The sequence below is a fragment of the Marmota marmota genome, unplaced genomic scaffold (genome assembly GCF_001458135.2).
Source record: "Marmota marmota marmota unplaced genomic scaffold, marMar, whole genome shotgun sequence".
NCBI lineage: Eukaryota > Metazoa > Chordata > Mammalia > Rodentia > Sciuridae > Marmota > Marmota marmota.
The window spans coordinates 26723471-26743964 of NW_026000057.1; positions in this window are offsets into that span (position 1 = coordinate 26723471).

Sequence of the window (20494 nt, forward strand, 5' to 3'; positions counted from 1 at the left end):
TTTGAATTGTACTTTCACGGAAATTCTGGTAAACTTTGATCTCAAGGCCAAGTTTCCATGTATTAAAAGAAGAAAGATTCCTTAAGTCTTGCCGTGGCACACCTGTTTCTTATTTGATCTTTCATAGCAGAGACAATAGCAGTGGTTGACAATAAACTGTGACTGAAAATTTACCCATCTGACTTTGTTCTAACTTTCTTTAGTACTTCTACAGAGTGACTTCTTGCCCTTACATATGATAGCTCTAAATTCAATGAGGAAGATATTTACAGTTCTGCAAATATCACTTTGGCATTTTACATTTTGTAGGAAAAAGCTTTTACATTGCAGTTCATAGCATAGTTTGAGGTTCTTAAATGCCAACTAGAGATGTAGAAAAGAGACCTTTTCTGAAAAAAAGACCAACTTTCAAATTTGACATTGAGAGATGTGTAGAAGTTTTAGAGTTGCTAGGAAGAATGAAGATTTTTATTTGATGGAAAACATAGGACTCTGACTCCTTTGTTAATTGACTCACAGAAGAAAGCATGGGATATTATAAGAAGAGAGAAGGGGTTGGTCTCTACTCCCTGTATCTCTACATATATGACCATCCAGAACATCATGCAATCAGCAGGGATCAAATAGATACCTGAGGAAATAGCAATGTTTGTATTATATTGATAAATTGTGAAGAATGGGGTTGTTCTGTGGTAGATGTAAATATTTTAAAGATAGATTACATATCAATTGAAAAATAGAACTGGGATGTTGCTTTCTAGAGTACAATTTCAGAGGGAGAAAGAGAATGTGATTTTTAGCTCATGCTGCTACTAAAATGGATTGGAAATTGGCAATAAAGTTCTGAAAGATAAGTTGGAGTTCACTGAATTGGAAGACCTTCTCTTCCTCCTAAATTTTTGTTTCTTGAACTTATAGAGCAAGAAGGAAAGCATATGAGAAAAAAAAAACATTTATATTTCTATTTATATATTTGCATTCAATATGAGTATAATAAATACATTTGTTCATTTAATTAAAGTATATGATTGCCTCTTTTGGTGATTTTATATAAAATAGGTAAGTTTAGGCAATATCTCTGTGTGAATATGTATTGCCCATATTCAGGGCCCCAGTAAAAAACAGATAATACACTCAAATGAAATAATGAGAATTTAATGAAATGACTTTATAACCTAGGCTGAAAAGGGGAAGAGGAGCAATAGGAAGAAGTGACACCTGAAAAGAGTCTAGGAAGCTCTAGGAAAGGTGCCTTTGATAGAGGAAATCAGCCAGTACCAACCTGTATGCTGATGAGGAAGTAGCTAGAGGAATAGATATCTTGACCTCTGCCTGTTCTAGTTCTCCAGTCTCTCACGAATGCCTGCCGTTGGCCAAACCCAAAAGGCAGCCGAAAGAAAAGGCAGTCTCATTTATGCAGCCCATGAATCTTTGCTTCCTGGTGCACAGAGCAGAAGAGAGGTAGAGAGTTGACCTGAAGAGGTAAACCGAGGAAAGTAGCACACCAATGCAGACATTGGTTAGGAAGCCAAAGAAGAGCCAAAATAAAAAAAAAAAAATGTGGAAATTAGAGGATGCTTGGGATTATTTGAATCTAATCATAATTTTATGGATTGTCTCTCATTTTTACTTCCTGGTGACTCAAGAACATCCCTAAGAGTAAAAGGAGTAATAACATCTGGGCTTTCATAGTTTAGACTTATCAACAAACTCTAGGTTTTTAAAAAATATAATACATAATTTATATCTCGATTTCAGTCACAGGAATATTATACCCTATTTTTGACCCTGTGGCTCACTGCTTTTAAGCTTACTGCTTGATATTTATGACTATACAATTTAGCTGCCTTTTGTAATTCCAATTATTTCTCAATTTTTCCAACATAAAGTCTGTTTTCGAATCTGGAAAGAACAAGTAGTCCAGGACATTTCAGTTTTGCAAAAAAAAAAAAAATGCTTTTAGAAGATTGGCATTACCTACGATTTTTCTCAAATTATTGATACAATATAATCAGTCATATTGACATAATAATGTAAACAAATTATATGAATAGCATTTATCCTTCCATAGAGATGGTTTCTATTGTGTTTTTGGAATTTAAATGTCAACATGTATAGACAGACATGGGCTGCCATTGCCAGCCTGAAAATGTTGATCTCTAAAATCCCATCATAGTGTGAGGTTTAGTGTTCCTAGGATGACTTAAAAAAGTCGAATGATTTAATGTTAGTTGAAATTTGTTTCTCAAATTATTCTTTATTGTTTTCCAAAAATAGTATGATACACCATCTAAAAACACAAAATAAAACAAAACAAGCAAAACTCTTTGTTTAACTGCCTGTTGCTGACATTTGGTCTTTTCTAAGAAAGCAGCCTCAGTTAAAAACAACTCAGAAGCATTTGGGGAACATTGTGACCTTGAATAAAGCTATCTCAATAAGTTAGCTATTTTCCATTTTAGAGTTGGTCGACAAAGAAACAGCTAGTATATTGTGTTCATTATGTGCATATGAATAAGTACAGTCTCAACCTAAGAGAGATTCACTAATTATGTGGAATTGACATGGCTTTGAAAGATTATCCTGTGTATTCATATACAGGGCAAATTGATTTCAAAACAAGAACATCTTAGAAAGATAAGGGGATTTTTTTTTTTTTTTGAGGCTGTTAGCAGGTAAGTTGATATACATAACACAAAAGTTCTCTTGTTTGGTCCTTTCTAATTCTTTGCTTTTTCCTGAGTTATCTCATTTTTAGCCACAACTTAAACTATCACTTACTCACTGATAGGCTTAAAACTCTAAATAAGACTCTAAATAGGGCTCTACCCTAAGCTCCAAACTGCAAATCCAATTTCTTAATTATATTACTTGTCTATTGCTGTATAACAAATTATCCCCAAACTTAATGGCTTAAAATGACAAATAAGGCTATGGTGCACACCTGTAATCCCAGCTATTTTGGAGGCCAAGACTGGAGGATGATGGAGTTCCAGACCAGCCAGGGAAACCTAGTGAGGTATTATTTCAAAACAAAAAATAAAAAAGGGGATGTAGTTTAGTGGTAAAGCACACGTGGTACTTCTAAATAAATAAATATACCAAAATACCCCAAATACTTATTATCTTATAGTTTCTTTAGGCTAGGAATAAGGTCTTGTAACCCAGGGTCTCTCACAAGGTTGCAATCCAAATGCAGCTCTTGACTGTGGTCTAAGGTTCAACCATTGGAGGATTTGCTTCTGAGAATGTTTCCATGATTGTTGGTAGGGATCAGCAACTTGTTGGGCTTGGACTGAGTCCTCTTTTTTTTTGTCTCATAGGTCTCTCTACTGGGTAGCTCACAATAAAATAGGTGACTTCCATCTGAAAGAATAAGAGAAGAGCAAATGAAAAAACGGTTATAGTCTTGCTCTAATTTAATCTTAGAGGTGTCAACCCATTGCTTTAGCTGCATCCTATTCATTAGAAGTGAGTCATTGGTCCAGTGCCCTCCAGACGAGGTGATTATATTGGCATGAACCAGGAGGTAGAACAGAAATGACAACACAGAGGCAGCCCACCACATGCACACTTCCTTCCAGGGTGTCACAGGCACTTGAAACTCCACATGCCATGAATCAGTCTGTGGATGTTGTTCCCAAACCTGCTTTTCCTTCCAGATCACTCTTGAATATAAGTCACAGACTGTCATCTACACAGTATATGCTTTGTTTGTGTTTTACTTTTATTTTGGGCATGTGAGTTTATTAAATGTTTTAAAATTCTGGGGGGTGGGGAGAATCTGGGGAACTGACTGATGTAAGCTTGTGTTACGAGTTGAGAGATCTTGGACCACAGTACAGTGGGAAGAGAGCACAGTCTGTAAGTGTCATCTCAGGAGACTTCATGGAGAGTGAATTTCTGTCTGAAAGATCAAAGATCTCTACTCTTCTTTTTTTGCCTGGCTTGGTCTCCCTCTACCCAGTTTCCTTTCTCTTTTACAACTGTGTGGCATGGTGATATCTGGCATCCTTCCTGATGTTGCCTTCACTCACATGTCATCAGCACTGCTGGCTCTAGACTTAATGGCCTTCCCTTGCTGAGACTGTGAATGACTGGTCTGCACAGAACTCTGCTGCCGAATGTCAATGGGAACTGGGAACCCAGAGGAGTGGATCCGAATTACACTATGCCCTTCTCTCAAGGCCAGCTCTTACATTTTCAGGTCAGAAAGCTCAAGATCTCCACCACTTGCTTTCTTGAATTCTCAAGCAAAGGAATCACAAGATGGTTTAGATTCCTTATGTTACATATGTTGGCTCTTTCCCTTTAATTTTTTTTTGAATGTAAATAGTACCTCATGATGTTTTCATATGAGCATTCCTGTTTTTAAAACGTATTGATAGTTTTTCTGAGATCTGGGATGAGTTGGAGGTAAGTTGAGGCCAATTAGAAATCTGGATTCAACTGCCTTCATTATACAGAATTTTCTTTTCAAAAAAAAAAAAAAGAAAGAAAGAAAAACTTCATTGCTTACCTTGCTAACAAAATTTGATGCTATTATAGAGACCTAATAATGTCTTGAAAATTTCTCCTGTCAAAAATAATTAGCCACCAGTTCCTCCTTGTCCAACCATTTATTTGTCCTTCCCAAAGAACTCTAGTAGATTAGTAAGAGCTAATGTTGCCTTGTTCTCAATAGACTGCATTTCTGAAAATAGCATTATGCCTGCAACTCTCCTGTATGGAAGTAAAACTAATTTAATTTCATGTGCTCTATTGCTTTTTCTGGAAACTTTCTGAGGGTTGGGGCACATCATGGCAAGCCCTCTCTGGTCTCTGAAAGTAGCTGTTTGTATGACCAGGGACATGTACATTAATTATGGTTTATACAATTTATACTTATGGTTTATTCAAAAATTTGGCTGGAAATTCAGTTTTTGTGTTTTACTTACATCTACTTCATCAAATAAAGTAAAACAACATTTTACTTGTCTACTAAGATTACTTGGGATTGACATTCTTTATAAAATCTTGTAAATAAGCTCCAAAATAAAGTGTACAGAAGTTTTGCTGTTTTCTTGTCATTCCCGGGCATGAATATACTACCAGAAAGATAAAGTGGCTCCAGTGATTCCAGTTTTAAATTTATTTAAAGAAATCTTTTATCATAAACTGTATCCACATGGCCAGTAGTCCCTGGGAGTGCCCAAATGTTTACTCTTATCTTCATGCTTTATTTTTCTAAAATTTTCTTTACATGGTTAGAGCCATACTTTTCATTTCTGCCCAACAAATGCTTAACTGTTTTGGTATCCTCTGTTCTGAAATTGAGTAAACATCTTGTGGATATCAATTACATCAGGGCCTCCACTTGCTGCCAACCATTTCAAACATCAATTTTCTTTTTATGCCTCTAGTATGTGTCTGGAGGCATTTGTCTATATTTCCTGGCTTAGCTTTTCTGCCACTTCCTATAGTTGTCAGTTATCTGAGCATTTAGAGGATTACCTCACTGTTCCCCTTCTTCTCAACTTGCGACAGAGAATCTTTGTAAGGCTAGTGTCCATTTTATGCTGGTCTGTACCCATCCTTTATTTCAATATAATTTTTTTTTTAAAAAAAATCACTTTTATGAACATTTGAAATTTTAGTGCTAACTGTCTGGATGCATTTTTATTCATATATTCTTTCTTTTCCATCAATAAGTCCTTCTCTTTATGATGGAAACATTTCTTGTGAGTTTGGTCAGACTTCAGGTGTTCTCTCTTTCCCAGTCAATTCATTCTCAATGTCAAAGTGGAATCAGCTAATGGCTTTGATTTTTATTTCACTGAAAATGTTCAAGCAATGACAGGAAAACTTATTTACTTTCTTGTCACCAGATTTGTCAAATCCACATACATGTAACAATATATTTTATCTTCCCTCCTGTTACCAGGCACCTAATACTCCCATTCTAAACAAGGCATCATATTATGCACTTGGTCTCACTCATTTTCTTCTATTCAAGGGCTTTGGTCCTACAAATAAATCATCTCTTTTCTGCATCATCAAATTTTTCTTATTAATGAATGATTCCCATTAGCATGTAAACATAATACAATATTTGCCATCTAAAACAAGCAGCTTAAACCCAGTGAATGATGATTGATGTAATTTCTCAGTTATTCAAATTTTACTTCAGTCATATTAAAATGACATATATAATCAAAATGTATATGCATTAACAACATCAGTACTTCCTTGTTTATTGAGGTAAACAAATAAATAAGGCCAACAAATTTTCATGTATTTGTTAGCCATTTGTACAAGTTTAGTGTAGTCTCTGGGCATCAACTTTTTCCTATGAATTATATATAAAAATTCTTTAACTTTATTGTCTTCTTTATTTCAAAGTCTCATTAACACATATGATCTGTTTAAATTGATGATATTCACTGTAATATTTCCCTACATGTGTGTATCGTGCATTAATTGGGTCAACTAACCCTTCTACATTAAACCTCCTTCAAACCCTTTCCAGTACCTAAAAGTTCCTTCTAATCTCTTTCTGAGCTCCTTGACTCTTGCCATTCCCCTTATCTAGTGACCACTATTCTGTTCCATGTTTGTACAAGTTTGACTTATTTGATTCCTTAAATGAGTGAAAATGTGTGGTATTTGTCTTTCAGCATCTGACTTGTCTCACTCAACATAATGTTTTCTGTTTGTATCCATATTGCAGCAAATGGTAGTATTTCATTCTTTTTATGGCTGACTAGTATTCCACTGTGTAAATATGCCATGTTTTCTTTATATGTTCATCTGCTGAAGGGCATCTGGTTTGGTTCCATATTTTGACTATTATGAATAGTACTGCAATAAACAAGGAAGTACAAGTATATTTTTGGTGTAAAGATTTTAACTTCTTTTCATATACACATGGTAATGGAACTACTGGATCATATGGTAGTTTTATTTTTAGTTTTTTGAGAAATCTCCATACTGTCTTCCATAATGACCATAATAACTTACATTCCCATCAGCAGTGTCTAAGTCCCTTTTCTCTGAATTCTCACCAGCATTGTTATTTCTTGTCTTTTTTATGGTGGCCATTCTAATTGGGTTGAGATAATAATCACATTGTGATTTTTGAATTGCATTTCTCTGATGATAAATGACAGTAAATCATTTTTATGTATTTGTTGGACATTTGTATGTGTTTCTTTGAGAATTTTTTCTTTAGTTCTTAAGCTCATTATTTTAATTTGGTAATTTTTTGGTGTTTATTTAATTGAGTTCCCTACATGTACAAATTCTAAAGGCAAGTCCTATTCCAGTATAAGATTGACCCAGAGCATACATGTTTTAATTCTTTGACTATCATCAAAACAAAAGCATTTTTAAAATTAAAAAAACAATTCCTAGATTCTTGATGAGGAAAAATAGAGTTTGAGAAACATTTTCATTCAAATAGAGGATAGGGAATTAATTCCAAAACTCAGATGTGCAATACAATGGCAAACATTTATTTATTTACCCTGAGTATCTCTATATCTCTATGGATATAGAGAAAAGAGAGGGCTCAAAGACTTGAATATTCCAATCTAGTCATTTCTTGCATTTTTCCAATATCAATATTCAACATCAAAATGATCATTTTATACATATTTAGGTAGTGTTTATTACTAATAAATGTAATCACTCAAATAGATTCAGACTTCATAATCATCAGCTAAGTGAGGCATTGGTATGGTGTGGTAGAAAGCAAGAAAACCAACTACTAGAGCCAGGAAACTGAGTGAGACCTGGCTGTATGTCCTTTTGGAAATTGTTTTTCTCTTCTACATATTGACAGTGTTGGATTAGATTATCCATATGGTCTCATTTGTTCTGAAACTCAAAGAATATTTTTTTTGGCTAATAATAATTAAACTGCTTTGATCTCTTCCAAGTTACATTTCAAAATGCTGTTATAAGTGCTTAATATGGATTACATAATTTAATCCCACAATAATCCTTTGAATTTTGGTACAATTAATATCACATATAAAGACACTGGAGTTTATAAAAGCTAATTAATATGCCCAGAACTTCACAGCTGGTAACTGGGGGAGCTGAGACTTAAATGCAGGCTGTGTGTAACACAAGAGCTATAGACCTCTAACCATATCAAAAGACTAGCTCTCTCAAAGTGTAGACAGATTCAGAAAGAGTGAATGATAACATAAACTGAATGATTGTTTATTTTTTAAAAGATTTGTGGTGGGATTAAAATTTGAGATATTATAAACCTCGTCATTTCCTCATTCAATCTACTTGTTCCCAGGAGACTCCCCTCCTCCCCGAGAGTCAAATATATTGCTTCAGGGGAATGATTTCACAGAATACAGGGAATAATGATTCAAATTTTAGCCCTTTGAAAATCTAAGTTGATTTTTAAACTCATAGGGAAGGCAATTAGTCTATTGAAGTAAAATTTGTGATGTTTTTGAAATTTAAATGTCTGGGCAGCCAGACATATTGAAACAAAGTGTATGTTCTTACCAATGTATATTAAAGGGCAAAAATGAAGAGCATGTCTGTCCTTCACTCAGAAATCAGAGTAGCCTCAGCAGTAAAGAAGACACAGGAAGCAAGTAAGGTAGAGTCCAAGAAGAAGGGTCTATGATGATTCTTCGGAGTCTAAAAACCTAGGAGGAGGAGGCAATCAATAAAAGCTCCAATAACCCTGCTAGGGATTTGGAGAATAATGAAGACGTCTGAAGGTTTCTTTTTTAAAAAAATTTTATTGTAACCCTTGAGGTTGGCAGCCTCTCTGAAGATCCTAATAGAAAGAGGACATCTAGGAAATGAATGTCAAGAGTATTTGTGCCTCTAGTGAAGGCTTGAGGCAATCTTCAACAAGTTTTCTGAGTTGGTGTTAACATGTTAACATCTTGCTTTCCTTGTGGATTATGTGAAAGTTACACAAAAGAGACTTTAATTCTGTAGAGGACTTGAATTAGGGATAATGAAGATACAGAGTGAAAGGATTCAAGTAGAAAGATCAGGAAAGATGAGTAGTGATGACTAGATGTCAGAAGAAATAGAGAAGTATCAGCAGGTATTGAAGGTGTTATAGGAAATACCGTAGCCCAAGGTAATCCTGATGGCAGCATCTCTTGACTCTCCTTATCCTACCATTTAAACTCCAATCATACTGACTCTCTTCCAGTTCCTGATGTGAATTAAACTCTTGTCTGGCTGAGGTTATTTTCACGTGTTCTTGTCGTGCAACTCTCTTCCTGGTAGCTTTGTGTATCCTTTGTTTTCAATGACTATCATTTCTAGAATATTCCGCTTTGAACCTCTATCCAAATCAAGACTTTATTATAACTTTTATCATATCGTTTTTTTAACACTAATGTTTCTAATTACATATTTATTTGCTGAATGTTTGTGTCCTCTACTAGACTCTACTCCTCATAATCATATCTGTTTTGTTCCTTGATCAATCTCTAGAAGCTAGCCCAGTAACCGGAACATACATAAGTTTTCTTTTGAATAAGCAAATAGAAGAATGTCAGTCAGTGATATGAAAGCCAGGTTTCAAGTTTGAGGGAAGAAAAGATTTTTTTAAAAACATGCTAGCAAAAATAAGAGTTGGGATTTTTGCAGTTGTAAATTATAGAAAAGCAAAAGAGAAAAATTTAGCTCTTTCATATCTTGGGATAGGTGGTTTAGCCTGGTGCAGAAGCTCCATATTCATCAGAGCCTTAGATTCCATATATTTTACTGCCCTGATTTCCCTAGAATTTTCCTGTCTGAACCAGTAAGATGGCCATACAAATTCTCCCCACAAAAGACTTCTCTTTATGTCTTATCAGCCAAACGTTAAGTGGCCATATCTAGTTTCAAAGGGGCTTCCCAGCTTCAACCAGAGTTCTGTTATCAAAAAGGAGAGAATAAGTGTGTGTTTGCACAATCCAATGTCTAACAAGGTAGCTATGATGAAAATTGGAAGGACTGGAACAAGTATGGGCCTTCCTTCAGAAGTACCGAGAAGGCCATTCTGATTAGAGGAGCTCTACTACATCGTATTTTGTGGCTGAGAAAAATGAGGTCAGCTAGAATGAGTGTCTGTACCCACACATTTCTTTCCATCATTCTGATAACATAAGGCTCAATCTGGTCAACAAATGGTTTCACTTATGCTGACATTTTCAACAAATTTCATTTGAACTAAAACTTTATGAGAAATTCACAAAACATCCTCAAAATGCTTAAGCAGTTTGCACAATGTAAATATTTAAAACAAATATATCCAAATATATAAACACCGACTGTCTAGTCTTTCTTGTAGATAAATCCAAACATGTCAATGGTAGGGTAAAAAGTCAGCTATCTTTGTTCAGATGTTGTTTTAGCATATTCCCAGATGCAGTGGAAAGCATTTTGGGGGTGTTCTTTCTGTTAATCTTTTTATCATTGTATAGTATTTTAAGATACAGAGACATAATACTGCTATTGTTAATTATGCCCAATTAAAATCTCATCCTTATAAGTGTGTCCCACTCACAGAATGAAATTTTAAACGATGAAATAAAGGTTCTGAAATATCAACAACTATTTTGTGTTTAATTATACCTTATTTTAATCAAATAACATTCTGTTCTTGCAAAATATCTTTTATAATATGTAGTAGTTCATCTTCTAATCATTTTCTTTATTTTTCTTTCTGGTCAAATTTGCAAGTTTCTGTTAATAATAACTTCTCATCTCAAGTATTAGCTTTTGTCAAAGTTCTATCACATTGAAGTATAGTAAATTGTTTACCCATTCATGGTAATAGAACCATGGCAAAATAACAAGAAACAAAATAATGGTCAACGAGAAAGTATTTATAGAAGTGTCCTTGATACTTAACATACATTATCTAGTTTAAAATGAACCATGATTATTTTTAGATTTCGTTCTTGAAGAAAATAAGTTCAAACACATTAAGCATCATGTTTAAGGGTATACAGCTCACAAAATAAAGCCATATCTGTGTGATGACTCAGGGCTTGTACCATCCCACTTTTGAGTATATGTACCTCTCTGTCCCCTTTCCATTAATCTTCTGACAGATACTTCATTCATTTAAGAACTCAGAAAATGTAGCTAAGGACTGACTTATTTGCTTTCTTGGACGATGTGGGTCAACAATTGCATTAGCTCTTATCAAAAGTTCATAACCTAGACATCCACAGACCCCTCTTGAATTTAAAAATATGTGTCAGAGTGCCTATGAACATCCTGAAATTTTATGTGTTTATTTAGGGAGACTGTTCATGGGCTCCTTCAGATTCTTACAAGAGCCATGATTTCTAAAAACCTAAGACTAGAAAAATCAATAAATATTCATGAATGATGAACATGACAAAGTAGTAAGAAATTTGTTGATACATTCCTTTGAAATATAGCAATGCCTTTGTTTTTTTTAGGAAGCTTGAGTAGAGGGTAGGTGACACTTGTTGAAATATATCCACTACTTTAAATTACTTACTATAGGAGAAAGTGTAATCAATATTTTCCAGGAGCTTGTTGACTTGTTGAAGGTACTGAAATGTGTGGAAAGAACACAGAAGAAAAGGTATGAAGACTGAACTCAATTGGGGATTCAGATCTTTTCTTCTCTTTGAGGTAAGTTTCTTAACTTTTCTCCTCAGTTAAAAAAAAATGAGATGATGATATAAGTCCTGTCTAGCTAATAAGGGCAAATGAGATGATGGGTATAAAACAAACAAACACAAACAAATGAACACCATTATTAGTAACAGCTAATTGAATCTCTAGAGTTTTCTATTGCATCCCAGGTTTTATAATGACACAAGTAGGCAAGTCACTTCACTGAGCTGGGACTTTAAATTCCTCTTTGGAAAATGAGAATGCCCTCTTTTCTTTCTGTCTCCCAGAAGCAGTGTTTGGAAGAACAATAATAACCAAGGGATAGTCAAATGTTATTTCTTCAGTGAGCTTGGCTATCTGAAATGGCATCTAGTTCATTAATTCAACAATGAACTAGGTTCTTTAACTAGAACTAGAACAATGAAGTAGGTGCATTAACTCTCATTCACTCTTCCCTGACCATGATCCTGTTTTCACTACATGAGGTTAAATTACTTATTTCTTCCTTTGCTTATTGTTCCTTTGCCCCACTACAGTGGAAAAATCCGTGAAGCCCAGGGCTTTATTTTGCCATATACAGTAGTTAGAACAGTACCTGAAATATAGTCAATATCGGTAATGAATGTCAGGTAATTTAGACACGTAAATGCATGGATAAGATTAAGAGAAAAATACTATCATATAAATTTAAATTTATTACAACTCACCACTGACTCCTCCCTTATTTTTCTGTTATTTTCTCCTTAGATCCCTTCCTTTCTTCCCAGTTATGGATGAGTTCCTCCCCAGTTTTTTACCACTGCTATCACAAACTTCCTGCTTTATCTATATTGGGCATTTTCAAGTCGTCACTGCAAACACATCACAAGTGTCAATGGCTTAAGCTCCAGAGTTAGTCATGAGGGGGCATCCTGGTTCTGTCTTAGGAAAACTTGTTAACCTTTTTAAGACTTTATTTTTTTTTCCCTATAAAATGAATTTTTAAATTGAGAATAGAGCCAAAGAAAAAGAAACTAAGAATCTTTTCAAACTTTACCTTGACTAATGGGCAAAGACTAGGAAAAAAATCTTTAAAATGAGCATTCATAGGATAAACATGATGGCAATTAGCAAAGTAAGTGATTTGTAAAGTAATGATGTGGACTTTGATCTGGTTTCAAGTTTAGCAGCAGCTTTTGTAATGTTCTATCCTTCAGTAATTATGCCAACAGGCCCTCCTGTGGTTGTTCTTACTATTTGGACTTTAACAAATCCCCTAAAATGTGTGTTTTTCAGGGAACTTTCAACTGTAGTCAGAAGCACATCAGGAGTTCCTATGTGGGCAGAGGCACAGATTGTTGGGGCCATATGGGCCTGTGGACTTCAAGTGTAATCATGTACTAAGAAACCTTCTCAGATTATTTCTTCCATCCAAAACCTCCTACTTGGTTCATGTTCCTCCTTCAAACCATGGTACATAAGTCATTTCATACTGAGAGTTCTAAACTTTCTCGGTAGGAAGGTGAAGTATGAAGACATTTGAGATAATTCTGGGGAAAAATCAAGTTATTACAGATGCTATTATTTTAATGATTTTGATGAAAACTGAAAGTTTTAGAGTCAGTTATATGCCAAGGTGAAGTTAGGTGTAGTTGATTTCTCACTTTTGAATATTAACAAAATCCATTCTACCTAAGTCTGTTGGGAGGATGGGTCCTAAGAATTGGCTGAGAGTATTTGATGTGGTTGGATTAAAAAAAGCTATAAAAATCCAGGTACAGTCACGCACACCTGTAATCCTCCAGCTGAGGTTGGAGGATTGTGAGTTCAAAGCCAGCCTCAGCAACAGTGAGTGCTAAGCAGCTCAGTGAAACCCTGTCTCTAAATAAAATACAAAAAAGGGTTAGGGGTGTGGCTCAGTGATTGAGTGCCCCTGAGTTCAATTCCCAGTACTCTCACCCAAAAAAGGGCTATAAAAGGATTACTAGTATCAGATAAGTCTATGAATGAGATCTTCCTGCAGAAGTTGCTATGAGATGACCTGTTTTCCCATTGGCTCCATAGATTTTTTTTTAAATATTTATTTTTTAGTTGTAGTTGGACATGATACCTTTATTTTATTTATTTATTTTTATGTGGTGCTGTGGATTGAACTCAGGGCCTCACACATGCTAGGTGAGCGCTCTACCACTGAGCTACTAACCCAGCCCCGGCTCCATAGATTTTAACCAGATGATTATGATAATGAATGATTTTTAAAATTTTTTGACCTGTTTTATATTTATACATTGACTAGATTCAACTGGTTTTCATGAGAAGCAAATTAAGAAGCTATGAATTTAAGTTTTACTTATCAATCCACAAAGGATGCTGTATGCCTGCATGCAGGTTTGTACCTGCAGGCAATTTGTCCCCAAATAACAGTAATTGGCTTGGTCTGCCACAATTTAAGTCTATGTCATTTTTGTCTGAGTAGTAAGGAAGCTTACAAGTTCTGTTGATATATGGGAAGGTACTGTTACTGTGGATGCTTTGCCCGTATCTCCTTAGCACTTCCCATTCTGTACATACCAATGGATTATAACTTGTGTCCCTATGGCTATGTTTCTCAGCTCTTTTTTCTGTGGCAACTTGGAAATATCTGGGTAATAATTCTAAGAGCAGACTATCCAATGACTGACAGCTGATAAATATCTAGCTTCGTTGACCTTTGAGTTGAACAAGTTTGTGGCTTGACTCATGGAGAGTCCCACCAGCTCCCAGAAGGACTGAGCCCTAACTGTGCATTGCACCATGACAATCTACTTAGTGATATATTTTGCATAAGCTTCCTTTCCTGTCTCATTGCTTCATTTCAGTCCTTAGGCTTCCTGGGATTATTTCTTAAATAATCTATTACACTCAAATCATTATCTTCACTTTTTTTCCTAGAGGTTACTTAACCTAAGATGGGGTCAATAGGATTCAGAAGCGCTGTGGCTAGTAAGACAGATGCTATTAATTCATTCATTCATTTATCATCTACTGATTGATGGCCTGCAATGTACCCATAACTGAGGTAGACATTTTAATGATGAATAATACTTGGTTTCCATGTATTGGGAGCTCATAGTGAAATATCAGGCCTTTTAAAAGCTAAGACTATTTCAAAAATATTTTCTTGATGTTTTAGGAACCAGATTCCAAATCGACAGGATGAAATAATAAGGAGAATTTGATAGTTCTTCATTTGTAAATGATGGGGCTTTAGAATTAAGCACAAAGCAATGTTAAGGCAGGGTGGCTCTTGTCTACATGAGCTGCCATTTTGTTTCATATGCAAAGGGAAATCTGTATCATACTAACTGAACTCTCTATATCCAACTCATAAGGGTGCCACTAGTGAATTCTTTCATAGTGGCTTCCCTGGGCTTATGATGGCTCCTAAGTACAAGATGTTATGTTCTCAACTCTTGCAATATTTTTTCTTTAAAAAAAAACCACACAGTTTTTGTTTAAAGTAGTGTGTAGGAAGGTTTTAGAAAACACGTTTTATGCCCACTCTCTTGTTCTGTTCCCTCGGTGCCATCTGGTACAAGGGAGAGCCTCTCTAATTGACACTAATGACTGGGAGATCCATTACAAATTACTGAATTTTGCAGATTAGCAAACGTGATTAGAAAAATCAAGGGGTCTGCATTGAACTAATGTATTTGTTGAGAACTAAGAAAAAAAAGTTTAAACACATTATTAGAGCTTAATATTTTAATATAAACAGATATTTTATAGGGGTGACTATGCTATTAGAAACACTGGAACAGAATGTTCTGTGGAAGAAATTAGTTGCAATTTAAAAGGAAAAATGTGCTCATGCTTTATGCATTTTCTGAACCCTACCAATATCCACAATGTGTAAGAACTAAAACTTAAATAAAAATTTTCGGTAAAAATCCTAGAGGTCATCTAGTGTCATTTATTCTGATACAGGAAATACAGAGAGTTTATTTGTGTATGAGTGTCTCTTTATGTTGTGTCTTATTGCTTTATAATAACACTGCTTATGTTAATGGAAATTTTGTGGTTTGTAAACATTTTAAATGTCAGCTGTTGAGGCCCTTAACGTTTATTATTCTAAATTCCCATTCCTCTGTTATCCTTGCTCTTTATCAGGCAACAAAATCGCCCTCTTCCTCCCACACACCAGAGTAAATAGTTTAACACACAATCCATATATGCATACAACTTTCTTAGGCCCAGCTGTGTGTGCCTTCTGGATTCTTCAGGAATTCAGTCATCAAGTTGGGGGTGAGAGACGGAGGGAAAGAGAAAATGAATGTAGATATCCGTAGCAAGGACAATTCAGAGATTTTTTTCCTACCTTAAAGTGTTGTGATATACAGTATGATATATGCTATTGTAATGTGAATTATTTGCCAGCTTTTCAAATTAAAAAAAAACCCACAAAACTCCTTTAAGATTAAGTGAAGTGTGGGATTTTGAGCTTCAGCTATTGTTGTTCTGAATCATCTACTTTTCTCATCACAAGAAACTGGGATGAAAAAAGGTCCCTTTTTGAGATACAATAAAAAGCCAGCATGAGGAGTGTCCAGGCAGAGGTGGCTGAGAAGTAACCCTACCTGCTTTCTCCAGTTGCAGGCTTAAGGACACAACATCCTAGCTTGCATGTGACATAGTTAATGCTTCTGTGACTAGAAGGGGGAGAAGTGAAGGAGGCCCCCTGACCTTGCGCTTGAATTAAGAGAAATAATGGCATCCATTGCTTTACAACAAATAGGAAGCTATTGAAGTCATTGCTTATTTTTAAAACCCAGGATTCCTCTAACACGAGCTCTTCATCTACATTTCGTTCTTGAAAATGAATTATCCCCCCAAATTAAACAAATACAAAAGCAGTTATAAAACTTAAATTCATTCTGTTATGTTCATGTTTCATTTAACACAATGTATCAAACTTTCTCTAAGAGGAAATGAAGAGGGGATACAAATACATAATACAGTTTTTTTTCCTATTGCTTTTTATTAATCAAGCTTTGTGGAACTTTCCCACTTCTCACTGACCAAGTCGAAAAAGATTAGACGAGATCATCCTACTTTAGAGAGTATGTGGACTTAGCCTTCTCCCACTTCATGGTAACGTCTTTAGAGTATTTTCTCTTTTCTGCTGTTTTAAACACTGTCAATATTTTTGTTTGAAGACTCCTCTATAACTTGAGGCTCCTAAAGGATTTTAGATTATGAAATGTATGTGATTTAGTCACTGAATGGATTATGCTTATAATAACTAAAACCCCATGGATCCTTCTAGCAAATGTATTTGCTTCGATTTATTAAAAAGAATGATTTTTTCCTCTTTGGTTTTCTAGCATGAAAATATGTTCATTTCATAACTTCTGGCCTTTTTTTTTTCAGCCTCAGTTTATATTGTTTCACCCTGCTGACAGAATTGGGAAGAACATAATACCAAAGAAGGGTTCATTGCCTACACTTGCTAAGAGAAATGCTTGACAGTGGTGGCAACATTGAATTGAGTTCAGGACAAACTCAGTTGGATGGTGCAGCCATAAAAATTGCACTGGATAAGGAAGTGTATGGAAGGTTTCAGGAAAGAAAAAGGAATCACTGATGCACCAGCAAATAAAAGAAATATCCATAGTGAATGGAGAGAAGCTCTAATCTCCTTCCATAAGGAAAATGTTCTCTTGGCATTCATAGATAAATTGGTAAAGGATGGGAAGGGTGCTGAGTTTTGTTTTGGTATTCCTGTTTCTTATTGATGCAGTTGAAAAGCAGTCATTTCTCAGAACTTGAGAGGTATTTCTCAGCAGTCACCATAATGTTTATCCTGAGGGATTTGGGCCCAACAACTTCAGCAACCAAATTGGCTTAAACACATCAAAGGTCTCTGTAATGTTCAAAAAGAGCCAATTGTCCTTAATCTACTGTTTAAATTGAAAGTGAAAGACAGTAGACATTATCCTGAGGTCTCCACTCCACAATGCAGAATTGCATTAAAAGGCCCTACTTGGAATGACAGTCTGGTAATATTACTATGGTTCCAGTGTTTTAAAATATTAATCGCTCTTTTTGTAGATCTGGAAGATAGAATGTAAGTGAGAAAACATTGTAACAAATGCAGGCCATAATAGGGACATTTCATTTGAGCCTTGGGAAATGTTTTGTACAATGAGCAAAGTATTCAGACAAGAGAAAAAGACTATAATTATTGTACATTAGACTTCTCTGTAGTTATATAAGATACAAGTCCTTCTTCCATCCAGACATTCTAACATGGATAAGTATTAAACCCATTTAAAAGACAGGAATACTAAGACACATATTTCTTTTTGCTTTAACTTGACTCATTCATAGTCATAATCAATTAGTACTAAAATTGAAGAGAAGATGAAATAAATCTTTCAACACAGCTCTTCCTTAGAGCTATTAAGTCCCAGGTTTCTGCTCATTCTGTCAAATTCTATTGCTTCTTCTTTTTAATCAGCCATCAATTTTTCAAAAGGACTGTGTTCTAATTCAAGACATAACTACAGTGCTATTTCTTAAACCCTGTAGATAGGCATAAAGTTGAATTGAGGCAAACCATAAGGCATATGATCCTCATAATATGGGTCAGGGGTCAGGAGCTGAGGCAGTTTGGGGGATGTTGTGAGGTTCATTGGAATAATGGTCTGCTTGCTGACCTTCTCAGCAGCTGCCAGCATTCTCTGGTCTTGAGCCCTGGTTGTGTAATAGTCCCCAGGTCTCCAAGTCTCCAATCAGTTGTGGCATAGTGAGAACCTAGGCTACACTTGGTCCCCCAATATATCCAGGGGTGGGGCTTTTGGGAAGTAATTGGATTTTGAGGTAATCAGCAGTGGCTTAATTCTTTGATAGATTAATCATTTGAATAGATGACTGGGAGGAGGTAGAAACTATAGGCAGGTGGTGGGGCATGGTTGGAGAAAGTAGGAGTGTGCCCTTGGTGACTATTTCGTGTCCTCCCTTCCTTCCTTCCTTGCATTCTCTGCTTCCTGGATACCACAAGCTGAGCAGCTTTCCTCCACCATGCTCCTGTACTATGATGTTTTTCCTTAACTGAGGCCCAAAGCAAGGGCCTCAATTGACCATGGACTGAAACCTCTAAATTGTGAACCAAAACAAAATTTTCCTCTTTTAAATTATTTATGTTAGGTACTTTGGTCACAGTGATTAAAAAACTAACTAACACACCATGAGATTTTGTCTCATACACAAAATTATTAAAGAATTATATAAAATCACCTCCAGATGGTGTGTATATGAAACAGGAATTAATTTCATGTTTAGACTTGGGTCCCATCCCCAAGATATCTCATTATATATCTACAAATCTTCCAACATCTGAAAAAATCCCCAATCCAAAATACTTCCAGGCCCAAGCATTTTGGTTAAGATACTTAACCTCTACTCACTAATTTTCTTATACTCTCTGAAACTTATTTGCTCTATAGGTAAAAAGCATATATTATAAAATCCTAATCCACAAGGTTGCTTTGAGGACTCAATATTATAATGCTCCTGCCACAGTCTCTGATATAGTGGAGCTCAATAAATGTTTGTTCTTTATTGCCTTCTGTTTATAATTGCAATGACTCCACCTGAGTCTGAATGGGTGTGCGGTGCTGGCAGAGACTATGTTTTATTTCAGGCAATATCTCTCACTACAGCAAAGTGCCTGGAACACAGCAGGGGCTTAGGAGATGAGATGTCTCATCTCATAACAGCCTGTCCTTGTTTATGATGCTCCAGACACACAGGCCTTCCCTCTGTTCCTCTCCCAAGCTCCTTGCTGCTTCCTTTCACAGTTGCCCTTCTCTTGGCTGGAATGCTAGTCCCACAACTGTGTGGCGACCTTCCTCTTGTCATTCAGGTACCAGCTCAGCAGGCTACAGTGAAAGTGTCCCAGTTATTCATACATATAGTCATCCCAAGTGAGGGTCCTATTCCAGGCCCAGATCCTGTGAGTGATCATTCAGGCACAACTGCAAGGCTATTCCTGACAGGCCTCTTGTGTGGGTATGTGTGTGGGGTGTTGGGGTCAAAAGGAGGGGGGAGTGCCACAGCCAGTATATTGCAGATTTTCTGGAGGGACCTTAGTGAAGGATCCATCTCCTCACTATCTCCCTGAGCTGACCAAGCCCCTGAAAACATATGCATATCTGCCTAAGCTCTTTCAATTGGAGACCTGCTTATCTAGCCAGGACTGTGGCCGACCTCATATACTTTGACTTCATAGCTTTCTATCCTAGTCCTTCCTCCGCTCCCTTGCTCCAGCCCATGTATCCATTAAGAGACAGAAGCCTTGTGTTTGGGGCTCAGGAGATGATTCTCTCATCTGCATTTCTTCTATCTTGTCCCCTGTGCCAATCAAGGGTGAAATGGAACACAGCTGAACATCCTTCTTTTTGCCTCTTGCACCATTGGAAGCTCGTGAGTAAAGATTTGATTGTTATTTTCAATTTAGTTCATTTATTAACAACATCTATATGTGATTGCTGTTTGAAATTATTGTGTTTACTTTTTTGGTCTTGTTTACTGTCTTTATTTCCTGATTTGAAGTAAAGTTCCATGATTCTAGGGGCCTCTTGACTCTGTCTATTGCTACACCTATACTACATAGAAGAGTAGCTGCCCTATACTAGCTCTTTGATGAAAAATATAAATACCAAGTAAACAATAGCTACAAACCTGGTAAACTGCTTGAACTGGGTGCTTCTCAGCAAGCAAATCTGTTTATGCCAAGGACAGCAATAAGATTCAGTTCTGTAAAGCTAGTTCTCATGTCACCTTTATTTTCCTGGATGTAAATACTACTTGCATTATGTCCATATTCCACTCACCAGAAATTCATACATTACCTCTT